The following is a 24,192-nucleotide window of genomic DNA, read 5'->3' as shown; positions in this document are numbered from 1 at the left end:
AGCCAGTCAACAATGGCTCAACTTTTGGTCTTTTGGGTATGCGCATAACTCAAGGTTTACATCATCACCATCATAACCTCCATTTTTTAAAAAAACCCATCCTTTGCCAGTATCTCCTTCCCTCTTAAACACATGAAATAATTACTGTTTCATTATAATTTGGTATGGACCTCAGACACAAAATATGGGTTGAAGATGCACTAACAGGGAAAAGTCATAATGGAAGATACAAAAACATGAATACTATATTAGATGACAGGTAATTATGCATGCATACCACTCATTTGCAGGGAATGCATCATTTCTAAATATTGCTTTTCCTCAAAGTCAAGGATAATGAGAAAGTCAGGTAAGCCAGGAAAAAGCATGACTTTTTGGGTGAATGGGAAACTAAGAAAATAAATGTATATAAAAAGTATAAAGCACTCACCAAGAAAATGTAAAATTTACCATGTGTTTTCCATGATAATGTGTGTAAAAGTACCTGTTGTATGCATGAAAATTCACCCTTCTCTTCTCCTTTTTGCTGAGTTGTGTCTCACTGTGTAAATTTCCTTTCTTGTCACAAATCCACCTGAGGATTAGTGAATGGGTATGGCTTTCAAAGCAAAAAATTTGCATTTGGCTTTCTTCTAACATCTAGCCGGTCCTAGCTAATGTTGATCTTTATCAAATTCTGTGTGCAATAAAAACAAGTAACTATTTCTCTAAGGATACTGTGCTGAAATTATTTAAATGTGTGTATATATTGATATACTTATATATTCTATGTATCAAAATTTAATAATTTTGATAATTATTGATGAATAGCTAATACACGGCTGTAGCCCTTTTATAACCCAATAGGTGGCAAAATCCAGGGATCAGTATATTTTCAAGCAGGTTCAGTGGATATGGCTCTGGCTTCTGTCACCACGTAGCTTTAAAATTCTGAACTTTAGTTCATTTATTAAACAAACAAACAAATTTTGTACAAGTGGGTTTGTGAGGTTCCAGTCAGAGTTACTATTCTGTGATTCTATCTTGCTTAAAAATATGAAAATACTATAAGATGTTTAATTCTGCTGGGTTCGGTGGCTCAGCCTGTAATCCCGCGCCTTTGGGAGGCTGAGGTTAGTGGATTGCCTGAGCCCGCGGGTTCGAGACCCGCCTGGGCAGCGAGACCTCATCTCTACAATAAATTAAAAAATCAGCCGGGCATGGTAGCGCATGCCTGTAATTCCGGCTACTCGGAAGGCTGAGGTGGAAGGATCGCCGGAGCCCAGCAGGTCGAGGCTGTGGTGGCGGGGAGCGGTCACTGCAGTCCAGTCTGGGTGATAGAGACTCCAACTCAAAAAAAGAAAACAAAACAAAGCAAACAAACAAAAAAATATATATATATATATTCGATGTTTCAGATTCATGGAATTTGCTGTTTAGATTAAGGAGAAATAGTAAAATAAATCTGCCCAGCTCTTTTTTCCAGAGTAGTTTTAGAAGGTTCAAATTTGACTTTAATGTTGTGAAATTTTAGCCTCAGGAAATGGGGGGAAGGGTCATTAAAATATATATCTATTGCTGGCTATTAAGGAAAAGAGTAAATATTTGACAATTTTAAGGGAACATCATTAAAGTTGTCAACTAATGAACTGAAACTTGTTCTGTGACATATTACTGAGCAAAAGATTAGATGAGATTAGTTTAAGAGAGAAAGAGAAAGAACCCCATTTTTCCCCTTGCTGTGTATGTGGGAGAGACAGAGGATTGGGTGTGTGTAGGAGAAGTGAGATGGTACGTGGGAGAAGAAGTGTTTGTGTTCAAAGCTACCTAAAATGACAAGAAAATGTACACTGGGGTATACGTTTCCAAAATCAGCTAGGTTCTACCTAGCAGAACTCGTCATCAACACTCTTTACTAGTGGGTTTTGAACTCCCATCTGTTTACTGGGCTGGGCTTACTGTTTTTGGTAGCACATGTCATGCTGTCATCCTTGCCTTGGGAAGCTTAATTCAAAATCCTACTTCTTCTACAAACTTCTCCCAGTTTCAGGACATTTTCTAGAAAATCCAGTACTTTCTCTCTCAACATTAAAGCAGAGTACTTCTATTTCTTCCAACTCTCTCTTCCTAAGTGTTTTGTAAATGCTTTGTGGTTTGTGCAACAGTAATAGGTTGGCTAAAAAATATATTTGTACATCAAGTGTGGTCTCACGACCATCTAGTCCTCATTTTCTGAATGCCTACAATACCAGGTGCTGTGCCATGTACTGAAATCAATAAAATTAAGACTTGGGTTTGCTATTAAGGAGATCATAGTCTTATGTAGTCACCTTTGAAATGTGAAAATTAATGCTATGAAGCACAGCACCATGTTTCTGAAATTCTTTCCTCATAAGGGTTATTGAGAATCCTATACTTCTATTTGAGATTCGCTGCTTTGGTCTTAAGCTTGGTAGGAAGGACGAATATCCCTCAAAAAATTGAATTATCTTTTGGAGGGTGGGTCCCTTGTAGTACAAGCTTCCTCCACTAGGTAAGTGCTCTAGAAACCCATCAGCATCAGTGTACTAGCTAGCATTGTGAGAGGCTGCCTTTGGCTTCAGTACATTCTTCTTGGAGATTCTTTCAACGTGTTTGCCCATTTATGAGCACACCTGCCCATACCACAATGAGTGTTCAGCAGTTTTTGACCAAAAATGGCGAGTCCATGTCCCACATTCCCCATTCACCTGGTCTCACCCTGAGCAATTTTTCTTTTTGTTTCCCAGGATGAAAAAAAGCCCTTGGCCGGGCTCAGTGGCTCAGTCTATAATCCCAGCATTTTGGGAGGCCGAGGTGAGTGAATTGCCTGAGCCCGTGGGTTCGAGACCTGCCTGGGCAACTTGGCAAGACCTCATCTCTACAATAAATAAAAAATTAGCCAGGTATGGTAGCGTGCGCCTGTAGTTCCAGCTAGTTGAAAGGTTGAGGTGGAAGGATCGCCGGAGCCCACCAGGTCGAGGCTGCGGTGGCCAGGAGCGGCCAGTCTGGGCAACAGAGTGAGACTCCAACTTAAAAAAAAAAAAAAACAAACCCTCAAAGGGAAAAATTTGGTGGATATGAAAGAGGTGAAACAAACAAACAAAACGGCAGGAACAGCAGGAACACTAAAAGACATCGAAATGGACAAGTTCAAAAACTGTACTGAGCAGTGGAAAAAGTGTCTCCATAGGTGTATTGCATCAAATGGAGAGTACTTTGAAGGTAATTGAAGTTCAAACATGTAGGAATAAGCACACAATTTTTAATAAATAAATTCCAGGTCTTTTGCTCCCCCCCAATATATACTACTAAAATCTCAATATAGTCGGGCTCGGTGACTCAGCCTGTAATCCCACGCTTTGGAAGGCTGAGGTGAGTGGACTGCCTGAGCCCGCAGGTTCGAGACCAGCCTGGGAAATTTGGCGAGACCTCATCTCTACAATAAAATCAAAATGAGCGGGGCGTGGTAGAGCGCACCTGTAGTTCCAGCTACTCGGAAGGCTGAGGCGGAAGGATCGCCAGAGCCCAGCAGGTCGAGGCTGTGGTGGCTGGGAGCGGCCACTGCATTCCAGTCTGGGCGACGGAGTGAGACTCTAACTCAAAAAATCAAATCAAATCAAATCAAATCTCAATATAGGTAGTTGAGATAAGGTATTTACCTCTTTCCTGACATTCAACCTCTGTATAAACAGCTTCATCTGTCTTTTTTCATCAAGAGAGGTCTGAAAGAGCATGAGGACACCTAGATTTAGATTCCTAAGTACCACAGCGTGTGAGGAGAGAGAAGTCACAGGCCAAAATTGTGGGAAAGGTACTCGATGTCAGCTTTTTTTTTTTTTTAGTTGGAGTCTCACTCTGTCGCCCAGACTGGAGTGCAGTGGCCGCTCCCGGCCACCGCAGCCTCGACCTGCTGGGCTCCGGTGATCCTTCCGCCTCAGCCTTCCAAGTAGCCGGAATTACAGGCACGTGCTACCACACCCGGCTTATTTTTTGATTTAGTGTAGAGATGAGGTCTCGCCAAGTTGCCCAGGCAGGTCTCGAACCCGCGGGCTCAGGCAATCCACTCACCTCAGCCTCCCAAAGCGCGGGACTACAGGCTGAGCCACCGAGCCCAACTCTGATGTCAGCTTTCATCTGACAAGAGCTGCGCTATGTCACTAGGTCGAGGAGAGTTAAGGCTGGCTCACAGAGCTGAAACACTGGGGCTACTGGTGGCACTGCCAAAGCAGGCAGCACCACTTACTCTGAGTTAGGCACCATGATGGGTGCTCCATACCTCTTGGCACATTTAAACCCCTAACTATCTCTTAAGGAAGGAGCCATGAACTCCATTTTATAGCTGAGAAGACTCAGTTTAGGGAGACTAAGTACTTGTAAAAGTCTCACATCTAGTTGGTAGTAAAGCAGGGTTCAAACCTCTCTCTAGTTTCAAAGTCATAATTTTTTACTCTTTTTACTCTTTGTGAACTCAAGGAATCTAGTCAACCGTAAAGGCCAAATACTATTTCAATGGAAATAATTTTGAATGAATGGCCATTGGAAGATCAACCTTGTGCTACATCAGATGAAGACAATTTAACAGAAAGAACACATTTTATTTCCAACATTTTCAAGAACATAAGCAAAGACTCTTTACAGGATCCTTTGAGATTTAATAATAAGTTCCATCCTTTGCAGAAATACTTTCTCCCAAGTCCTCTACATCCCTGTGGATGGTCAGCTGCTCCTGCTTGAGTAACTTCAATGGAGTCACATAAGGCCCTTTCACTCAACCCTCAGTGCTTAGCACGTTGAGCAACCACAGGAAATGTTTAGTTACATAGGAACATGGAGACTGGGTGAGTGACTTGTTTAAGATCATTTAGGTGTAACATGACAGAAACAAGATTTGATACTAGATATGTCTAGATACTAGTTAAAAGCAAGATAAGTCTTGCTTTTAACTAGTATCTATTTGGTTCTGAAAGCTATTTCTAGAGTAATACAAAGTCTACACTTATTTCTGCAGAAAGGCCTTGCAAGTGTTTTAACATCATCATCATCAACAACAACGTCAACACTTATCAAATCCGACCATGTGCCAAACATTACACTTAAACACCACATGTATTATTTTGATTCTTCCTCATAACAGTTGTACAAGTATTCATAGTCATCATTTTACTGATGAGGAAACTGAGGCACAGAGAAGTTCAATAAATTACCTAAATTCACAACTACAAGTAATAGAGTCAGGATTCGGAGTCACATTTATCTTTATAGATACTTTTTTTAAATTTTAAAAGAAGTAACAACTTTTTCATAGTATATAAATGAATGTAAGTATAAGCCAGTTAGCTTGTACTTCAAAGAATCAGGATATCTATAACACAGTAAACAACTCTAGCATCCTCCCTTTAGATCAAATGGCAATTGCACTTACATACAAGGCAAGTGCTGGTATATCAGAGGTACAAAAACATCTTTGATGCAGTCACTTAGGAACTGCAAAAAATCAGTAGCCTCCAGTACCTGGATGCTAAGAACAAAAGAGCTGGAGGCTAAATAAACAGGGTGGTCACTCTTCACTTTCCTGTTTCCAACTTATAGGAATTCAAACATATTCAAAAGTTTGATATATACAATCCTATAACTACTGTCTCTTCATCAATAATTTCAAAATTATTGTTTTGAACCTGAAACCTTGAGCTTCTTCTGAATTTCCTGTTTCTGAATGTTTTTCAAATGGGCCACACCTCTTTACAGGTCAGCTTTACCCTTACAATGTCTGCAAGAGTATTCTCTCCCAATATACAAGGAACACTAAGGAATACTGCTTCATTTATTCCACAGATGCCCTTAATTATGGTGGAAACTAGATGCACTCTTCTGATTCTTCAAAATACTTTCTGTTAAATCAGTTACAGATAGGCCAATGGCCCAAGAAGTGCAACCTTTCATTTTAGTAATCTCATATACACTGGCAATCACTTCGTTATGGACGTTTTCCCACTGTTCCAGATCTTTTCTGGTTCCTACATCTGAGTTCATATCCTTCACAGGGACACAAGGTTAACTCCACTCCACACAGGAAGACTTGCAATCCAAGCTCTTCAAGAACTCACCCATGGTAGCTTTCTTTTTTTTTTTTTGAGTTGGAGTCTTACTCTGTCGCCCAGACTGGAGTGCAGTGGCAGCTCCCGGCTACCGCAGCCTCAACCTGCTGGGTTCCAGTGATCCTTCTGCCTCAGTCTTCCAAGTAGCTGGAACTACAGGCGAGAGCTGTAGTTTTTTTTTTTTTTTGATTTATTGTAGAGATGAGGGCTCACCAAGTTGCCCAGGCGGGTCTCGAACCCTCAGGCTCTGGCAATCCACTCACCTCAGCCTCCCAAGGTGCGAGATTATAGGCTGAGCCACCAAGCCCGGCTCCCATGGCAGCTTTCAAAGTGGATGCCAAGCCTTTGCACAATCAAGAAATGGAAACAGACAGTGTCCAGATTACAGCCACTTCCAGTGAACCTGTTTTTGGGAAAGGTACTCAACTTCCAGGCTACTTATGTTAAGATATCCACTGGATTAGAAACATTAATCAGTTGGCAGTGGGGACTATATTGGGTAATATTGGAAATCATTAATGTAAAGATGGCCACATTTTGCTTGACTAAAGGTGTGTTTCTTCTTTTTCCTGGCATGCACCTGCTGTGATAATCACTAGGTTGGCGTCTGCAGTGACAAAGTAATCTTTGCTGGAAACAATAGTTGGCATTTTCATGAGAGGAGTGCCATGTCTAAGAACTGTTGTCTCACCCTTCAGCTTGCTCTCATTATCAGCACCACAAAGGCAAATTCACCACTGAAGCCTTTTAATAAGATGGTGATTGCCACGGCAACCGATCCAGTTCCTATGATGGAACTTACTGTGATGACAAATGGCCTCTCCTGAAGTAAAATTCTCAGTAAGTTCATGCTTGGCAGTCGCCATCACAGAAACGTGTGGAAGGGCCAGCCGCCTCTTCGCGGGATACGGGATGCAGGCTGCAGCATGTGGGATGTGCACCCCCTCAAGGAAGTTTGCTCCTACAGCGCCCACACTGCGGCTGCATTGTCAGACTCCTGCAGCCCAGATCAAAATTCAGGACTCAGTTCCTATATCCATTCAAGAAGTGGATGGAGAAGAGAGTGGAGGAGAGTGGAGGAAAGCGTCGGGCAAGCTGCAGGCCCTGCTTATTGGGGTGCACAGGAAGAAGTCGCTTGAACGTTTAACTCCCCCTCACTTTGCCCTACTGCCAGGGCTCTGGGGCTACCAAGCAAGGCCCGTACAGCTCGCGTGCACCTCACAGGGGTCTGGGAAAGTGCTTCTGATGTCTGCTCAGACGAAGGCCGTAAAAGGGCTTGTTCTCTAACCCTTTATGAATTCTAGCATTAAAGTTTTACAAACACGCATTCTCTTCAGTGTTTGACATGGATAAGAGGCCTACCCAGACCTCTGGGATTATTAGTTTTCTATTTTTAGTGTGTGTACCAAATCAGACCCACTCTGACTCGCGAGCCAAAGGGCTTAAGCATCACTGTGTCTGACTCTACCTTCATTTCTTTGTCTATCTCTCTGTCTTTTTTTGTTGTTGTTTTTAGTTTTTATTTCTCTGCAATCCAACTAGACGTGGAAGGGAATAAGGAAAATTCTTATTTTTCCAAAGAATTGTAGTGAGAGCACAAAGATTATAAGGATACTGTGAGCAAATGGGATGGAAGAGGGGCTCTCCTGAGCTACAGAAGGAATGATCGGGTAGTTTAAGATAAAACAAGTCAGATCTTATTAGAGTTGTCCACGGTCAGCAATGGTGATCTTCTTGCTGGTCTTGCCATTCTTGGACCTAAAGCCCTCCATGGCTTGCACAACGTTCATGCCCTCTTTCACCTTGCCAAAAACCCCATGCTTGCCGTCCAACAATTCAGTCTTAGTAGTGCAGATGAAAAACTGGGAACCGTTTGTGTTGGGTCCAGCATTTGCCATGGACAAGATACCGGGACTTGTATGCTTCAAGATGAAGTTCTCATCATCAAATTTGTCCCTATAGATGGACTTGCTGCCAGTGCCATTATGGCGTGTAAAGTCACCACCCTGGCACATAAACCCTGGAATAATTCTGTGAAAGCAGGACCCCTTATAACCGAATCATTTCTCTCCAGTGCTCAGAGCACGAAAGTTTTTTGCTGTCTTTGGAACTTTGCAAACAGCTCGACGGAGAAGCGGCCCGAGGGCTCGCCGTCGATGGTGATGACAGCGATGTCGAAGAACACGGTGGGGTTGACCATGGCTGATGGGAAAAGGCTCAAGGCGGTGACGTCTGCAAAGCCTATCTCTCTGTCTTTAGGACATCCCAATTTCCCTTCCACCCTCTAATACATCGTGTCCTGGATTCTTAATTCTAGTCTGTGTCTTCTTGATTCTGCTATAAACATGCAGCAACTAGAATGGAACATATACATTTGATAGGGTCTAACCAGTGTGGGGGATCCCAAAGAGTGTCTCCTTCCCAGGCTCCAGGACTACGTTTCTGTAAAAAAGCTCTAGGTAGACACTTTGTCAGTGCCATCAGATGACTACCTAAAGCCACAAGATCTTCTTTTAAGGAGCTACTGCCATATGTCTCCATTCTAAACTGGTGCGATGAGTTTTGAAACCTGTGTTTTCCCAGATTGCCTTAGCAGAAAATTTTGTATGCTTTGTCAATGTATGTAGTTAATAAGTATTTATAGGGTTTGTGCCAGTATTTTGTTTTCTTATGGATATTTACTAGCTTAATGCCTTTGAACCTCAGTTTTTTTCATTGGAAAATGGGAAAATGGTACATTTCCTGCTAGTGTTGTAGGAGGCTCATATGAGATAATGCATGTGATGCAAGGTGAAGTTATTATTATTGATAGTCTAGCTTTTAATTCCATACTAGAAAGGTAATTATAACTGCCAAACCCATAATCACAGAAACTACAGCCTACAGGTCCTATAACCTCAAAACATAAGATTATCCAGATTTTAATCAGAAGACTACAATTCCAGTTCCTCCAAAGGATGCTTTTCTTGCCCTCTAGTGGTTGCTAGACAAAAGATCTAACTACATCTTTTACATTTTGATTTTTGTGACATTAGGCACAGTTTTATAAATATTCTCCAAATATTGTTAGGCTACACACCTTCTTGTCAGTTGGCAGTCCTTAAAGAGACAACCTTTAGGGACAGTACCTAGCATTGCACCCTGCACAGTACCATGCCCATGCAGTGTGCACCATAAATTATTTTACAGGTCTTCACTCAGAAATCTACTGACTTAAAATAATCTTATATTACTTATTCTTTGTATATTTATAGGATATATATGATGCATTAGGTGAACAACATAGACATTGTTCTGGCTTACAGTCTAGTGAGGAAAATTGCGTTTTAAACGTGTCTTTACAAGTTAGCCCAATAAGTGTTGTGATAGGGAAAGTGCTGGATGTATGAGTGTATATTTTGCGGCGTACCTAACTTGGAGGTGTCTCTGTGCATGTTAGAAGGGTGAAAGAAGGAATTTAGAGAGTGTAACAATCTAAGGTTTGAAGGATGAATAGAAGAGAGAGTTATTCAAGAGAAGGAGGGGGGCTGGGAGGGCGTTTTAAGGAGGGGACACAGTGCCAGAGATGGTTACATGATGAAGAAAAGAGGAAGTCTTTTTTGTTTGTTTGTTTTTGAGTCAGAGTCTCACTCTGTTTCCCAGACTGGAGTGCAGTGGCATGATCATGGCACATCGCAGCCTCGACCTCTTGGACTTTCTTGCTATGTTGCCTGGGCTGTTCTCAATCTCCTGGGCTCAAGCAATTCTCCTGCCTCAGCCTTCCAAAGTGCTAGGATTATAGGCGTGAGCCATGGCACCAAGTCAGAAAAAAGAGGGAGTGTTCAAGATGAGACTGGACAAATTAAGAGAAAACTATATTGAGGAGTTTCAACTATATTTGGATGGCTAAATTATAGCCAATGGACTCTGAAAAAAACATGGATGTATGCCTTCAATTTTAATTTCTGTTTTTTAAACTTTTGTTATTTATTTATTTGAGTTTTTAAAGATTTATTTTTCTTTTTGTTTTCCTCTTTTAATTTTTATTTAAAATTGTGGGGTACAATTCAGGGCTAGGTATATAAATATTCACCATGCAGGTACCCTTATCGATGAGGTGTGCCCCCCCCTTCCCAGGCAGATATCGACTACTGTCAATCCCACCTCCCCACCCCCTCACCCCCCAAACTTTTATTAGTTAAAGCAGCAGTTCCCAACCTTTTTGGAATTAGAGACTGGTTTCATGGAAGACAATTTTTCCATGGACTGAGAGCAAGGGAGGGACATGCAGTCAAACCTCACTGCTAATGTCAATCTGTAGCTAATGTCAATCTGTATTATATAGCATCAGTGCCTCAGCTCCACCTCAGATCATTAGGCATTAGATTCTTGTAAGTAGTGAGCAACCTAGATCCTTTGCACGCACGGTTCACAGGGTTCATGCTTGTATGAGAATCTAATGCCACTCGTGGTCCATCAGAAGGCAGAGCTCAGGCAGTAATGCAAACCATAGGGAGTGGCTATAAATACAGATGAAGTTTCGTTCACTTGCCTGCCGCCCACCTCCTGCTGTGTGGTCCCCTGTATTGGTTCATGGCCCAGGGGTTGGGTACCCCTGATTAAAAGGGAAGTCTTAAGTTTACTCATAACTAACATATGTATAGTCATAATAACGTAATCATAAACTATTGCTCAAAAACTTTTAGAGCATCCTTTTATATCTCCCAAAGTTCTCTCAAACACATATGTTCCTAGAGTGTTGAATCTGGGAGGAACTCTGAAGACCCAGAGTTTCGATCAGAAGTTTGCTCAGGTTCCATTAAGCAACCAAATGGTTGTACCTGGAAACTGTTTGCTTTTCCTCCCTAGCCTAGTGCTTAAATTCCTCTACTTGGGATTTAGAGATCTGACTAGTCTCTTGTGTCTCATGTCTTATTGGTGCATAATTCCTGAGCACCCCCTGCTTTTCACCTCTCCACTGGACTTAATGCTCTTCCTCTGTGGCCTCATGGAAAAAAAAAAAAGGTTTATCTTAGACTTACAGCGAGGACTTGGAAAAGGGCTTCCCATTTCTAAAAAGAACATGAATCCTTCTCAGACCACCTGATGGGGTTTTGCCTCTTCTATGGAACTCCCTCACCTCTCTGTACTTTTCTTAGCGTTTAAGTCATTTTTTCCCCAGACTACAAGCATCCTGAGAACATGACACATAGCTAAGTCATCACCACATTCCATGTGGCAAGGTAATGTGGACACTTAAAGGACACCAAAATCACATTTGTTGTAGATAGAAATTGAGACAGAGTAGCTAGCACAGGTTAGACATAGATAAATTTCCCATAGGCAGGTTTAAGTTAGCATTCCAACATTTTTGAAATTACATTTTACTACAGGCAGCCTACCCCACCCCCTCAGCAAATCAAAAGAAAACCCCATTAGATGTAAGAATAGGACAACCCAACCTTTCAATTCACAGTTTAGTGTAATAATCACTAAAAAACTTTGGTGGAGGGCTGAGTATCATTCCTTAACTAACCAAAGCCATAGGAATGATAATAAGACCACCTTTTAGCTTATGAACTTGTGAATTGGAAACATCTGGCAGGTCTCCTACAAAAGACAATGTGGTCAGAAAGACCACCTCTCCCCTTCTCTCCTCCCATCAGAGATGTCAGTCTCTGGCGTGAGGGTTACCTGGGTTCCACCCTCTTTAGCATATCAATCATTGTGAAGGTATATCAGGCCTATTGTAAAGAGCAAAAGTCACAGTTTCTCTCACTCATGTGAAATCTGGTGTCTCCCTTTTTTCCTCTCTTCTTTCTCTAATAAACTTTGTTGTTTTTTTGTTTGTTTGTTTGTTTGTTTTTGAGTTGGAGTCTCACTCTGTCGCCCAGACTGGAGTGCAGTGGCCGCTCCCGGCCACCGCAGCCTAGACTTGCTGGGCTCAGGCGATCCTTCCACCTCAGCCTTCCAAGTAGCTGGAATTACAGGCATGCGCTACCACGCCCGGCTGATTTTTTGATTTATTGTAGAGATGAGGTCTCGTTGTCCAGGCAGGTCTCGAACCCGCGGGCTCAGGCAATCCACTCACCTCAGCCTCCCAAAGGCACGGGATTACAGGCTGAGCCACAGAGCCCGGCTATAAACTCTGTTTTAAAACATTGCTGGTTGCTCTAAAATTTATTTTAGAAACGAGTCAAAGAATCCACAAATTTTGTGCTGCACCCCACCTGGCATCGGAGGTGAAGGAATAAATTATTTTCTAACAGAAGGTTTAACTTGGTGTTAGTAAGCGAGTGAAGGATATATTTTTTAATTTCTTACAAGTAAACAAACAAAGAGAGTTGTACTCTTTTCCATAAGAAATGACTATGAATATGAAGGTGTTAAGAGTTTACAGAACAAAGGAAAGGGAAAGGGACGGAAGGAAAGGGAAAACAATGGCAATCTGGGCAGCATGGGAGAATGCCCAAAGCACTTTAAAACCTGTGATATCCACTATACACTTTAGATTTTTTTCCACGTTTGATGTAAACTCACTGCCATCTTTTCAAGGCTTATGTCCTGTCTGCTACACACAAAGGAGATGCTAAGGATCACTTGTTTGGATTATACCGAGGAGCCAGAAAAATGTACACACATTTTAAGAGATGTTATCTATGTTATCACTTTCAGTTTGCCATAATCAGAAGTGTCTGGACTCTGATGGTGACCACTTTGAGCACCTCTTGTAATTGCAGAGGTCAAATGTGACTTGTATTCATCTTTTGTTATCGGTATATATTATTACAATTTTAATACAATTTTTTCCTTTCTTAAAATGTGCATCTATTTTTTGGCACCCTATGTATTTATCTTAGGTACAAAAGAGTGTGCTTTTTCTCAGATGTTTTCAATTTCAGGGACAATGGACTTGTGTCTAAGTATGCCCAATGATGATCATGATCCCATCAACAAAGGCAATAATGTGCCATGCATGGAGGCAGACCGAAAACAGGAAAGAAAAATATGTTTTCCCCCTCCTGAATTCTTTCATAACTCTGGCACTAGAATAACAAGAATACATGAAAAGCTAGCCCTAGTTTAGTACAGTGTATGTTGCACACAACATGTTCCAGCAACATACACTGTGTGCTGGAATTTGTCTTACAGCATCATTGGTCCACCAAGAAATTTTCCCTCCAAGGCAGATTCTGAACACAGACAAATAATAGCAAATTAAATTATATGGAAGATTAACAATTAGCCTTCCACTGACCCCCTTCTTTATCTCCTTCAAGCAGGAGAATAATAAGAGCAACATTTTTCATTTTGAGTTTTTTCAAGCAATCGTGGCTCTTACAGCTTTTGGCTGATTCCTAGTGTTTTGTTACTTTGAACAATAGGACTCTGACAATTTTTTTTAAAGAATAAAAGTAACAAAGTCATAAATTTTATTTTCAGTTTTTAATTCATCTTTAATTCACTGAATCCTATTTTTAAAATACATTATTATGATACCAACTAGTTTTAATACTGTTATTAAATACAATTAACCTTAAAAAAACTCAGCTAACAGGCTCCGTCTCGCTGGTGTATATGGTCTATGCAAAATTTCTTACTGCCATCTTGTGGACTTTTAGGAAATAACCCTAGTTACAATGTGCTATTTATTATACATTGGTGAAATATTAGATTTATGGGCCACAGTTTATGAAAATAATTGGGGAAATTTTATAATAAAAGAGCAGTTAAACAGCCTGGTTTCCATTTAATGTGATCTCTTTGTATGCACTACTTAAATCTCTCTTAGGCTTGGTTGCTTCATGAAAACTTGATATAATAATGGTATATCTCTCACTGATCTCAAGACTGCTTTGACTATAAAAATGTAAAATTGTTCTGTAAATCAAAAGTGCTATTAAGAAACAATGGATTATTATCCTTGCTATCACGCAGCACTATTAGATCGAGGATAGTTAAGAATTTTGTATACAACAACGTGATAACTGTGGTTCATGAAAAGTTCAGATCTTGGTATCTGCCTTCAGAGTGATTTGTCTTATCTTTATCTCTACTTCTTCTATGATCTAGAGTCATAGATTTGACTTTTTTTTTTGAGTTGGAGTCTCACTCTGTCGCTCAGGCTGGAGTGCAGTGGCACGCTCACGGCTACCGCAACCTTGACCTGCTGGGTTCAGACAACCCTTCCGCCTCAACCTCCCAAGTGGCTGGAACTACAGGCACATGCCACCACACCCAGCTAATTTTTGATTTATTATAGAAATGAGGTCTTGCCAAGTTGCCCAGGTTGGTCTTGAATCCATGGGCTCAGGCAATCTTCTCACGTCGGCATCCCAAAGTGCTGGGATTATAGGCATAAGCCATTGTGCCAGGTGATTTGTCTTATCTTTTAGGGCTCTCGGGATGAGAGAGTAGATGTTTCCAATTAAAAGTATTCCTGGACAGGCTCGGTGGCTCAGCCTGTAATCCCAGCACTTGAAAGAAAGAAAGAAAGGAAGGAAGGAAAGGAAGGAAGGAAGGAAAGGAAGAAAGGAAGAAAGGAAGAAAGAAAGAAAGAAAGAAAGAAAGAAAGAAAGAAAGAAAGAAAGAAAGAAAGAGAGAGAGAGAGAGAGAGAGAGAAAGAAAGAAAGAAAGAAAGGAAGGAAAGCATCCCTGGAGATGGCTTCTGCTGTAGCAGAAAATAACATGGGCCTGGGAACTGAGGAAAGGGATGTTTTCTTTTTCACTGGTTCACTAATGTACAAGTGAATCCTGACATTCCAAAAGCACAACAAACATGCGGTGTAGAAAGAGCTTCTTCCAATGAAAGATGCCACCCCGGAATACTATCCACTGATCTAAAGTTAGCCATTCTCTTTTAAGTTTTTCTTTCTCCCAAATAACAATTTAACTGGAAAACTGAGACAACAGGTTGGCTCATAAATGGCACAATTTAAAAAATAGTCATCTTAGCATTTCAGGGAAAAAACACGAAACTTCTAAAGGCTTTCCCTTCCCTTTAAGGAAGGCTTTTTCAAGTTCTCTCATTTGCTAATTTATTCATCAGTGACTAACACCTCTATGTGCCTAGCACTGGGTTAGGCCCTGAGATGCAATGATGATCAAGACATATAACCCTTTATCTTTAGGAAACTCACAGTCTTATCCTTAGGAAATTCATAAAAATAAGCAAAGACCAATAGGAGATCCTGGGTTGTTACTAAGGAACTGTGGAGACACAGGGCTGAGCAGGAAGGAAGAGGCTGCTTCTCTGGATGTCTGAATCCCAGGGGGCCCTTGCCAGGCTTTCTATTGGCTTCCTCCATGTTAAATAAGTTCCTCCCCCCTCTGAACACTTGAAGCTCTTGACTCTAATAATTAGTTTACCTGGTGATCATCTCAGATGCTTTGCCTAGCTATACTTTTCACCAAACTAGTCTTTATGTTTACTTCTCCACATGCAATTTTATCTTAATAATTAAAATGCCATTTATAAATGGCAATCAGGCTATGGTTTCAAACATAATTCTCATTCCTACCTCCCTGGTATAATTTTATAATTTAATTAAAATATTTGCTAAGCATCTACTACTATATGTCAGGAATTTTGGTTTTAGACATTCTTACCTCCTAATTATTTTTATTTGTGGTCAGTTTTTAGACATTGTAATTTCAGAGCATCAGCCTCCTCTGATGGAAATTTCTATGGAAACAATGTGAGGACTTTCTGCAGGTGAACAAATTGACCACCTGGAGCTGTTGTAGCATCTGCCTGGTCTTCTTCCCTTCCCTTATCTAAGGGTTTCTTCATCTCCCCTGTATATTATCCACATTCCTACGATCTTTAGTACAGTTTCCTTAAATAATTTATCTTTATCCTCCCCGCTCTGATCACTCATTAGACAGGAGGCCCTGAGGACAACGATTCTGTTAGTAAACTCTTTATTTCTAAAGCATGGCATGTCCTGATCTTAATCTGGGTCTTGGATAGGTCCTGTTCCATTTGCCTCTTCTCTCCTTTCCATCACCCTTTGTGAGTCAGATGGGTTTCCTGACCTCCATACTAGCTGGGATGTCCACATCTCATAACTGCTGTTTCAAGTTCTGCTGTTACTCAGAACCTGAAAAGAAGTTAGGAAGCAAAGCAAGGACCAAAGTTTCCCTGAAGAATTTGAGGTGGTAGAAAGGGAAAAGTGGCTTATGTATGAGTAGGCTGCTCTTCAAGGATACTCATTGGTTCCCCTTTCATATAAATATCAGTCAGTCAGTTGTTGAGAATGGACATTGCATGTGGCGGAGTGAATGTTGTTGGGAGTGGTGATGATGGGGGTGGTGATGATGCTAATGAGGAAGACAAGGTGATACCTGGAATTAAGGAACTTAATCTTGATATTAAAAAAAGTAATAGCAGTATGAGAAGAGGGAGGGACCCAAGTGACTTAAGAAGCTATACTTGCCATATATCCCTACATTATGTTCATTGTATTTTATATATCCCTACCTCACATTCACTATATTTTATGAATTCTTAGTATTTTAAATCCTACCTCAGACCCCGTAGAATTAGGCACATGTCGGGTGCTGGGCAGTGACTGGTTGTATAGTTATACAATGTTTTAAGCAGTGTTTGTACTTAGAACTTTGTTAAGTTTAATTTTTGTTTGTCCCATAAAATAACCGATTGCTTCTGCAACTGCTGCTAACAGTGTGTGAATGTTAAGCAATAAGCCCCTCCCGGACATTCCTTTGCTTAAATAACGGTAGACTGGTGGCACCACCCACCCCCCCGGTGGGTTCTGCCTTGTTTCAAACTTCCTGCCTGCTTGCTAAACCTAGCTTATCTGGCATTCCATTCCGCCCATTTGGCAGTTACTTGTCCATCACAAGTAACTAAGCCTGAGCCCACGCAAATCAAACTCGAATCAACCAATCAAAGTCTTTGTAACTGCGTCATATAGTTTTTATCCAATCCTGTGTGCACAAGTTTGTAAAGCCACCCCACCCCTTCATAATTATATATAAAAGGTGCGTGTTAGCCTGGGTCGAGGCTCTTGTCCCTGAAGCTGCTGCGTCGGCTTCAAGCATGAGCCCAGACTCGAGCCTGAATAAAGACCCTCATGTGTTTGCATCGGAGCTGGCTCCTTGGTGGTCTCTTGGATTTTGAATTTTGGGTTTAACATTTGGAGGTTCCACCAAGATCCCAGAGACCTCCTAGACCCCAGCCCAGAGGGTCTCAATGCCGGTGGGTGAGTACACTCTATCGTCTGTCTGTCTGCCTGTTCGTTAACTTGTCTGTCTGTCTGCTTGTTTGTTACTTGTTTGTTAGCATGCTTCTTGCAGGATATCAATATCCAACTGTAAGACCGGAAGGTGTGGGCGGATACGCCCTGGGGCCGCCGGCTGGGGATCCTGGGAGACGTCTCTTGACCTCATCTGGAGGACAGGGCTGAAGCTGTCCTCACCTGTACCTGTAAGGAAGTCCAGGCGCCGAGAGGCGTGGACTTAGCCTAAGTTCAGTTTAGCTCCCGGACGCACTGGCAGGCTGGCGAGAGGGGGTCATCTGGTACGCCCAATTTTTCAGGTACGTGCCAGGCCCCCATTTGGAGGATAGCACTGTCCTTATATCTGAAGGTAGCCCAGCACCAAGAAGCGCGGACTTACCTTCAGATCAGTTTTGTCTTCGTCTCCACGGCTGTAGGAATCCATACTTTTGTGTTGGTGGCGTCATTTTGTCTGCTGTGTTTGTGTGTGTGTTACTGTGGATGGAAAACATGGGACAGAGACTGAAACTCTCATGACTGACCACTTCTCGAATGTTAAAGAAAGGGCTAATAATCTGAGTGTAATTATTCACAGGAAAAGCTCCAGGCCCTCTGTGAGTCCGAGTGGCCAGCCTTTGGCGTAGGATGGCCACCAGAGGGCACATTTTCACCACGTATTGTCTTTCAGGTTAAAGATGTCATTTTCCGGGAGAAACACGACCACCCAGACCAGGTACTCTATATCCTGGTGTGGCAAGATATTATTCATAACCACCCCTCATGGGCCAAGGCTTTTGTTCCACCACAGGCACAGGTGGGACCAGCATACCGAATCTTAGCCGCACAGGAGGGAAAAACCAAGAATGGCGAGCCCCTGGAAAACAAGGCGCAGACCAAAACTCTGCTCTATCTGGTCCTGCTGGACTCAGAGCCAGAAAATTTGTCTTCCCCCCCGCCCCGGCTTACCCAAGAATCCTCTCGGCACCCCCAGCACCCAAAGGGAGTGCCGCGGGGAGGGCCGCTGGGGAACCAGCTCCTGTGCCCTGAGCAGAAGAACCCCGGTGCGGACTGGCGGCAGGGACGCGGGGACACACTGGCCGGGGAGCCCCAGCACCGAAGGAGGGACCCGCTGACTCCACCGTGCTCCCCCTCCATGCCTTCGGGCCCCCAGAAGAAACTGGAGAACAGCCCCTACACTATTGGCCGTTCTCCACCTCTGATTTATATAACTGGAGGACGCAAATGGCTAAGTTCTTTAAAAATCCAAAAACTTTAACTGACCTGTTAAAAAGCATTCTTTTTACCCACCAGCCCACCTGGGATGGTTGCCAAATGCTTTTAAAGGTTCTCTTCACAATGGAGGAAAGGAAACGCATTCAAACAGAAGCCCGGAAATTGGTTCTGGGAAAAAACAGGCAGCCAACCCAAAACCCAGACGTCATCAATGCAGCCTTCCCCCGTCTCGTCCTGCATGGGACTTCAACACGACTGAAGGTAAGAAAAGGCTCTGGGTCTAAAGAGTCTAATGGCAGGTCTCAGGGTTGCAGCACACAAGCCCACTAATTTGGCCAGGGTATATAAGTTAAGCAGAATAAAAATGAAAGCCCGGCTGCTTTCCTAGAAAGAGTCATGGAGGCCTTCAGGCAGTATACTCCTATGGACCTGAAAGCTCCGGAAAATAAGGTAGTAGTCATGATGACTTTCATTAACCAGGCTTCCCTGGACATTGAAAAAAAATTGCAAGAATTAGAAAGATTAGGTAAAAAAAGCCTTCAAAATTTATTAATAGTGACAAAAAAAAGTGTACAACAACAGAGAAAGTCCAAAAGACCAGCAGGCCAGGGTAAACAATCGCCAGACCCGCAACTTGGCTAAAATCCTGCTAGCCACTACCGCCAATAACCCACAGGAAAAGTAAAGACGTCTCAAGCAACTGACCGGAGAGCCAGGTAACAAGAGCGGTTTCCAAAGGGAATGCCTCAAATTAGCTAGAAACCAGTGTGCATACTGCAAGAAAAAGGAACACTGAATAAAAGATTGTCCAAAAAAACCTCTGGAGCCTACCTCAAACAAGCAAAAAGTCCTAACCCTAGAAAATTAGGGGAGTCAGGGTTCGGAACCCCTCCCCAAACTCAGGGTAACGTTAAAGGTGGAGGGAAAATCCATGCAATTCCATGTAAACACGGGCGCGGAGCATTCTGTCCTGTTAAAGCACATGGAAATATAACAAATAAAGTCTCATGAGTGCAAGGGGCCACAGGCACCAAGCCATATCCGTGGACCACCCAACGAACGGTAGATCTTGGTGTAGGCCAGGTGTCTCACTCCTTCATAGTCATTCCGGACTGCCTGTACCCCCTACTAGGCCGGGACTTGCTTACTAAAGTGGGTGCCCAAATCAACTTCCACTCGAAGGGCATTAAAGTCTTAAACAGAGATGGGTACCCTATCCAGGTGCTTACTATCAATCTAGAGGACAAGTATCGCCACCACCAGGGCCCAACACCACCAGCAGAAAACATGAACCAGTGGTTGCAGGACATTCCCCAGGCGTGGGCAGAGACAGGAGGAGTGGGACTAGCCAAACACTGACTGTTCATTGAACTCAAAGCGGGGGCCGATCCAGTCAGGGTCTGACAATACCCAATGCCCCTAGCCGCACGAGAGGGCTTAACCGCTCACATCCGGCAGTTACTAGATGCAGGAATACTGCGGCCCTGTCAGTCAGCCTGGAACACTCCCCTTTTGCTGGTAAAAAAGCTGAATTCCAATGACTACAGGCCGGTCCAGTACCTGCATGAGGTCAACCGGCGGGTGATGGACATACACTCTACAGTCCCGAATCCCTACACTCTACTCACTGCTCTGCCCCCAACCAGAACATGGTACACTGTGCTGGATTTAAACAATGCCTTTTTCAGCCTACTCTTGGCCCCAAGAAGTCAGGACATCTTCGCCTTCGAGTGAACGGACCCGGAGAGAGGTATCAACGGCCAGCTCACCTGGACGCAACTGCCCCAAGGGTTCAAGAACTCACCCACCATCTTCGATGAGGCACTACATGAGAACTTGGGTGAGTTCCACACGAGAAACCCCAACCTGACTTTGTTACAGTATGTAGATAATATCCTACTGGCGGCAGAGGACCAAAACACATGCCTGCAAGGCACCAAGGACTTGTTGCAGACTCTGGGCACCCTGTGGTATCGCACCTCAGCCAAAAAGGCACAAATCTGCAAAACAGAGGTGAGCTACCTGGAGTACAAAATAAAAAAAGGGCAGAGGTGGCTGACGGATGCCAGAAAAAAAACAGTCCTAAAAATTCCCACACCGCAGAATGTCCGACAAGTACCCGAGTTTCTGGGGTCAGCAGGGTTCTGTTGCTTGTAAATACCTGGGTTCGCTGAGTTGGCTAAGCTGCTATATAAGGCCACTAAAAACAAACAGGACTTTGTTTGGACGGAGGCTATGAACCAAGACTTTAGTGACCTCAAACAAGCGTTACTATCAGCCCCAGCCCTTGGGTTACCTGATTTGACGAAGGCATTTTATCTATATGTGAATGAACTAAAATAAATTGCAAAAGAAGTCCTAGTACAGCAGCTGGGTCCCTGAAAAGGCACATAGCCTACCTTTCAAAAAAGTTAAATCCAGTAGTGGCAGAATGACCCCCATGTTTAAAAATCATTGCAGCGGTTGCCACCATAGTCAAGGACGCTGACAAAATAACCATGGGGCAAAAACTGTATGTCACTGCCCCCCATGCCATCAAGGGGGTGCTCAGGCAACCACCAGATCAGTGAATAAGTAATGCTCGGTTAACACACTACCAGGGCTTACTTTTAAACCCTGCTAGAATCTTGTTCCAGACTCCCACCTCCTTGAACCCGGCTACACTGCTCCCCAATCCGGACTGGGAGGTGCCCCTCCACGACTGTCAGGAAATCCTGGCCCAGGTACCTGGAGTAAGGCCCGATCTTCAAGACCAGCTCCTGCCCAATGTTGAAGACACCTGGTACACTAAAGGCAGTAGCTTTGTCTGAGACGGGGCCAGGTATGCAGGGGGCCGCCGTAACACAGAGACGGAGACAGTTTGGGCTGAGCCACTGGCAGCCGGGACTTCAGCACAACGAGCCAAGTTAATTGCGCTAACCAAGGCGCTGACTCTGGGAGCGGGAAAGCGGGTAAACATTTACACCGACAGCAGGTATGCGCTCGCCCCGGCACACATACATGGGGCCATCTACAGAGAAAGGGGGCTACTGTCGGCAGAAGAAAAAATTATTAAAAATAAAACTGAAATCCTTAAGTTACTACAGGCCCTCTGGTTACCTAAGGCAGTAGCCATCATCCATTGCCCGGGGCACCAGACTGCAGACACGCCAGTAGCCAGGCGCAATCGCTTGGCAGATTTAAAAGCAAAGGAGGCAGCTAGTTCTGTGGACCATGTCTTAGTAACCACACTGCCAGACCCAGGGCCACCAGCATTGCCAAACAACCCAGAGTACACAGAGGAAGATTTAAGCTGGATCAAGTAACAACCAATGGTGCAATGTTTGCATGGTTGGTGGAGGGCGGCAGATTACAGCGTAATTTTATCAGAAAAAGTAGGACAACGGCTCCTCACAAAAATGCACAAAAGTACGCACATAAAAGTAAAAAAAATAAAAAACCTAATACACCATGCAAAAATAACCATCAAAGACTCACACCACAAAATTGCACAAATTGTGGACAAATGCCACGCTTGCCAAGTAACTAACGCCTCCATACACAAATCTAACCCAGGAACCAGACTAAGAGAAGACCGACCAGGAGCATACTGGGAAGTAGACTTCACAGAGGTAAAGCCTGGAAAATATGGTTACAAGTATTTACTGGTGTTTATAAATACTTTTTCAGGTTGGACTGAAGCGTTTCCCACAAAACACAAAACAGCTCAAATAGTAGACAAGGAGCTCCTAGAGAACATCATGCCAAGGTATAAATTCCCCATCCGAATAGATTCGGACAATGAACTGGCTTTGTCTCTAAGGTAACACAGGGAATAGCTTGGGTTCTTGGGGCCAATTGGAAATTACATTGCGCATATAAACCCCAAAGTTCAGGACAGGTAAAACGTATGAATAGAACATTAAAAAAAACCCTAACCAAATTAGCCCTGGATACTGGTGGTGAGTGGGTGGCTCTCCTCCCCTTCGCCCTCTATAGGGTGCGTAACTCCCCCTATGAAATGGGCCTCACACTTTTTAAAATCATGTTTAGCATTCCACCACCCATTGTTCCGAACCTAAAATCTGAAATACTCGTTGAATTCGATAACCAACAACTTCTTTTTTCTTTGCGGGCACTGCAAAAGGCACATGAACAGGTATGGCCCGTTCTAAAGGCTCTCTATGAGACCGGGCCATCCCCGAACCCGCACTGTTATAAACCAGGAGATTGGGTGTACGTCCGCTGCCACCAGCACCAGATGCTGCAGCCATTCTGGAAAGGGCCCTATGTTGTCATCTTAACCACGCCCACCGCACTCAAAGTAGACAGTATCGTCCTGTGAATGCACTACACCCATGTCCAACCAGCTGAGCCGTTTGCAGTACTGCAAGACTACGTGCCAAAATGGAAAAGTAAGCAGGACAAGGACAATCCCCTAAAGCTAAAATTGCGTTGTTCTCATGTATTTCCAGAAAACTAATAACATTTATAACATGCTTTTTATACAATGCGATAATACTAACATCCGAGGCCTCATACAACCCCCATCTGCCTCTAAATTTAACATGGCAGTTTCTAACCATCAGGCCAGGAGTTAACAAAATTATTTTTCAGACTTCCAACCTCGCTCCCCTCAATACTTGGTTCCCAGCCCTAACCTGTGACCTAAAAGAAATGTACTCCTATTCTAACTAGGCTGGCACGGTAACTAAAGTAATTTCAAAGCTAGGCTACAACAGTATCACAGCCTCAGCGCTGCCATAAATATAAATATTAAAAAAATTAAAACCTCCATCTCTCCCCTCCAGGAATCCCTAACCTCACTGTCCGAGGTGGTCCTACAAAACAGAAGGGGGCTAGACTTAATGTTCCTACAACAAGGAGGAACATGCGCGGCCCTAGGGGAAAAATGTTGTTTCTATACGGACCACTCAGGAATTGTCAGGAATTCCATGGCAAAGATAAGAGAAGGGCTAGCATAACGAAAAAACAACGAGAAAAGCAATATAATTGATTTGAAGCCTGGTTCAACCACACCCCCTGGCTTACTACATTAATTTCTACCATAGCTGGCCCCTTAATTGTCCTATTTCTCATACTCATTTTTGGACCTTGAGTCATCAATAAACTTATAGCCTTTGTTAAAAATCAAGTCAGCACCGTTCAGCTTATGGTGCTCAAACAACAGTACCAACCACTTAATACTCACCCATGTTGTCACAACCCTCCTACTCATTTTCAAAGTAACCTTCAAGAAACTTATATAAACCCATAATTGGGTCTTATCTTTAGGTTCCTCTGAGAGGGGGAAATAAGGGACCCAAATGACTTAAGAAGCTATACTTGCCATATATCCCTACCTTACGTTCATTGTATTTTATATATCCCTACCTCACGTTCACTATATTTTATGAATTTTTAGTATTTTAAATCCTACCTCAGACCCCGTAGAATTAGGCACATGTCGGGTGCCGGGCAGTGACTGGTTGTATAGTTATACAATGTTTTAAGCAGTGTTTGTACTTAAAACTTTGTTAAGTTTAATTTTTGTTTGTCCTATAAAATAACCAATTGCTTCTGCAACTGCTGCTAGCAGTGTGTGAATGTTAAGCAATAAGCCCCTCCCGGACATTCCTTTTGCTTAAATAACGGTAGACTGG

At 43.0% G+C, this 24,192-nt stretch overlaps 1 protein-coding gene and 1 pseudogene across 1 annotated transcript in view; both read right to left on the bottom strand.

The window, feature by feature from the left end:
* The window catches only part of LOC103269154 (disks large homolog 2), a 378,014-nt gene that overhangs the window by 26,809 nt on the left and 327,013 nt on the right, over window positions 1–24,192 (bottom strand). The window lies entirely within an intron of this gene.
* On the bottom strand, window positions 5,662–7,083 carry LOC103269160 (annotated as a pseudogene).

This window comes from Carlito syrichta, unplaced genomic scaffold, assembly GCF_000164805.1.
Source record: "Carlito syrichta isolate Samal-C Ts95f unplaced genomic scaffold, Tarsius_syrichta-2.0.1 Scaffold309093, whole genome shotgun sequence".
Lineage (NCBI taxonomy): Eukaryota > Metazoa > Chordata > Mammalia > Primates > Tarsiidae > Carlito > Carlito syrichta.
The sequence above is the reverse complement of the archived record's forward strand: the minus strand, read 5'-3'. Positions and strand labels throughout refer to the sequence as shown.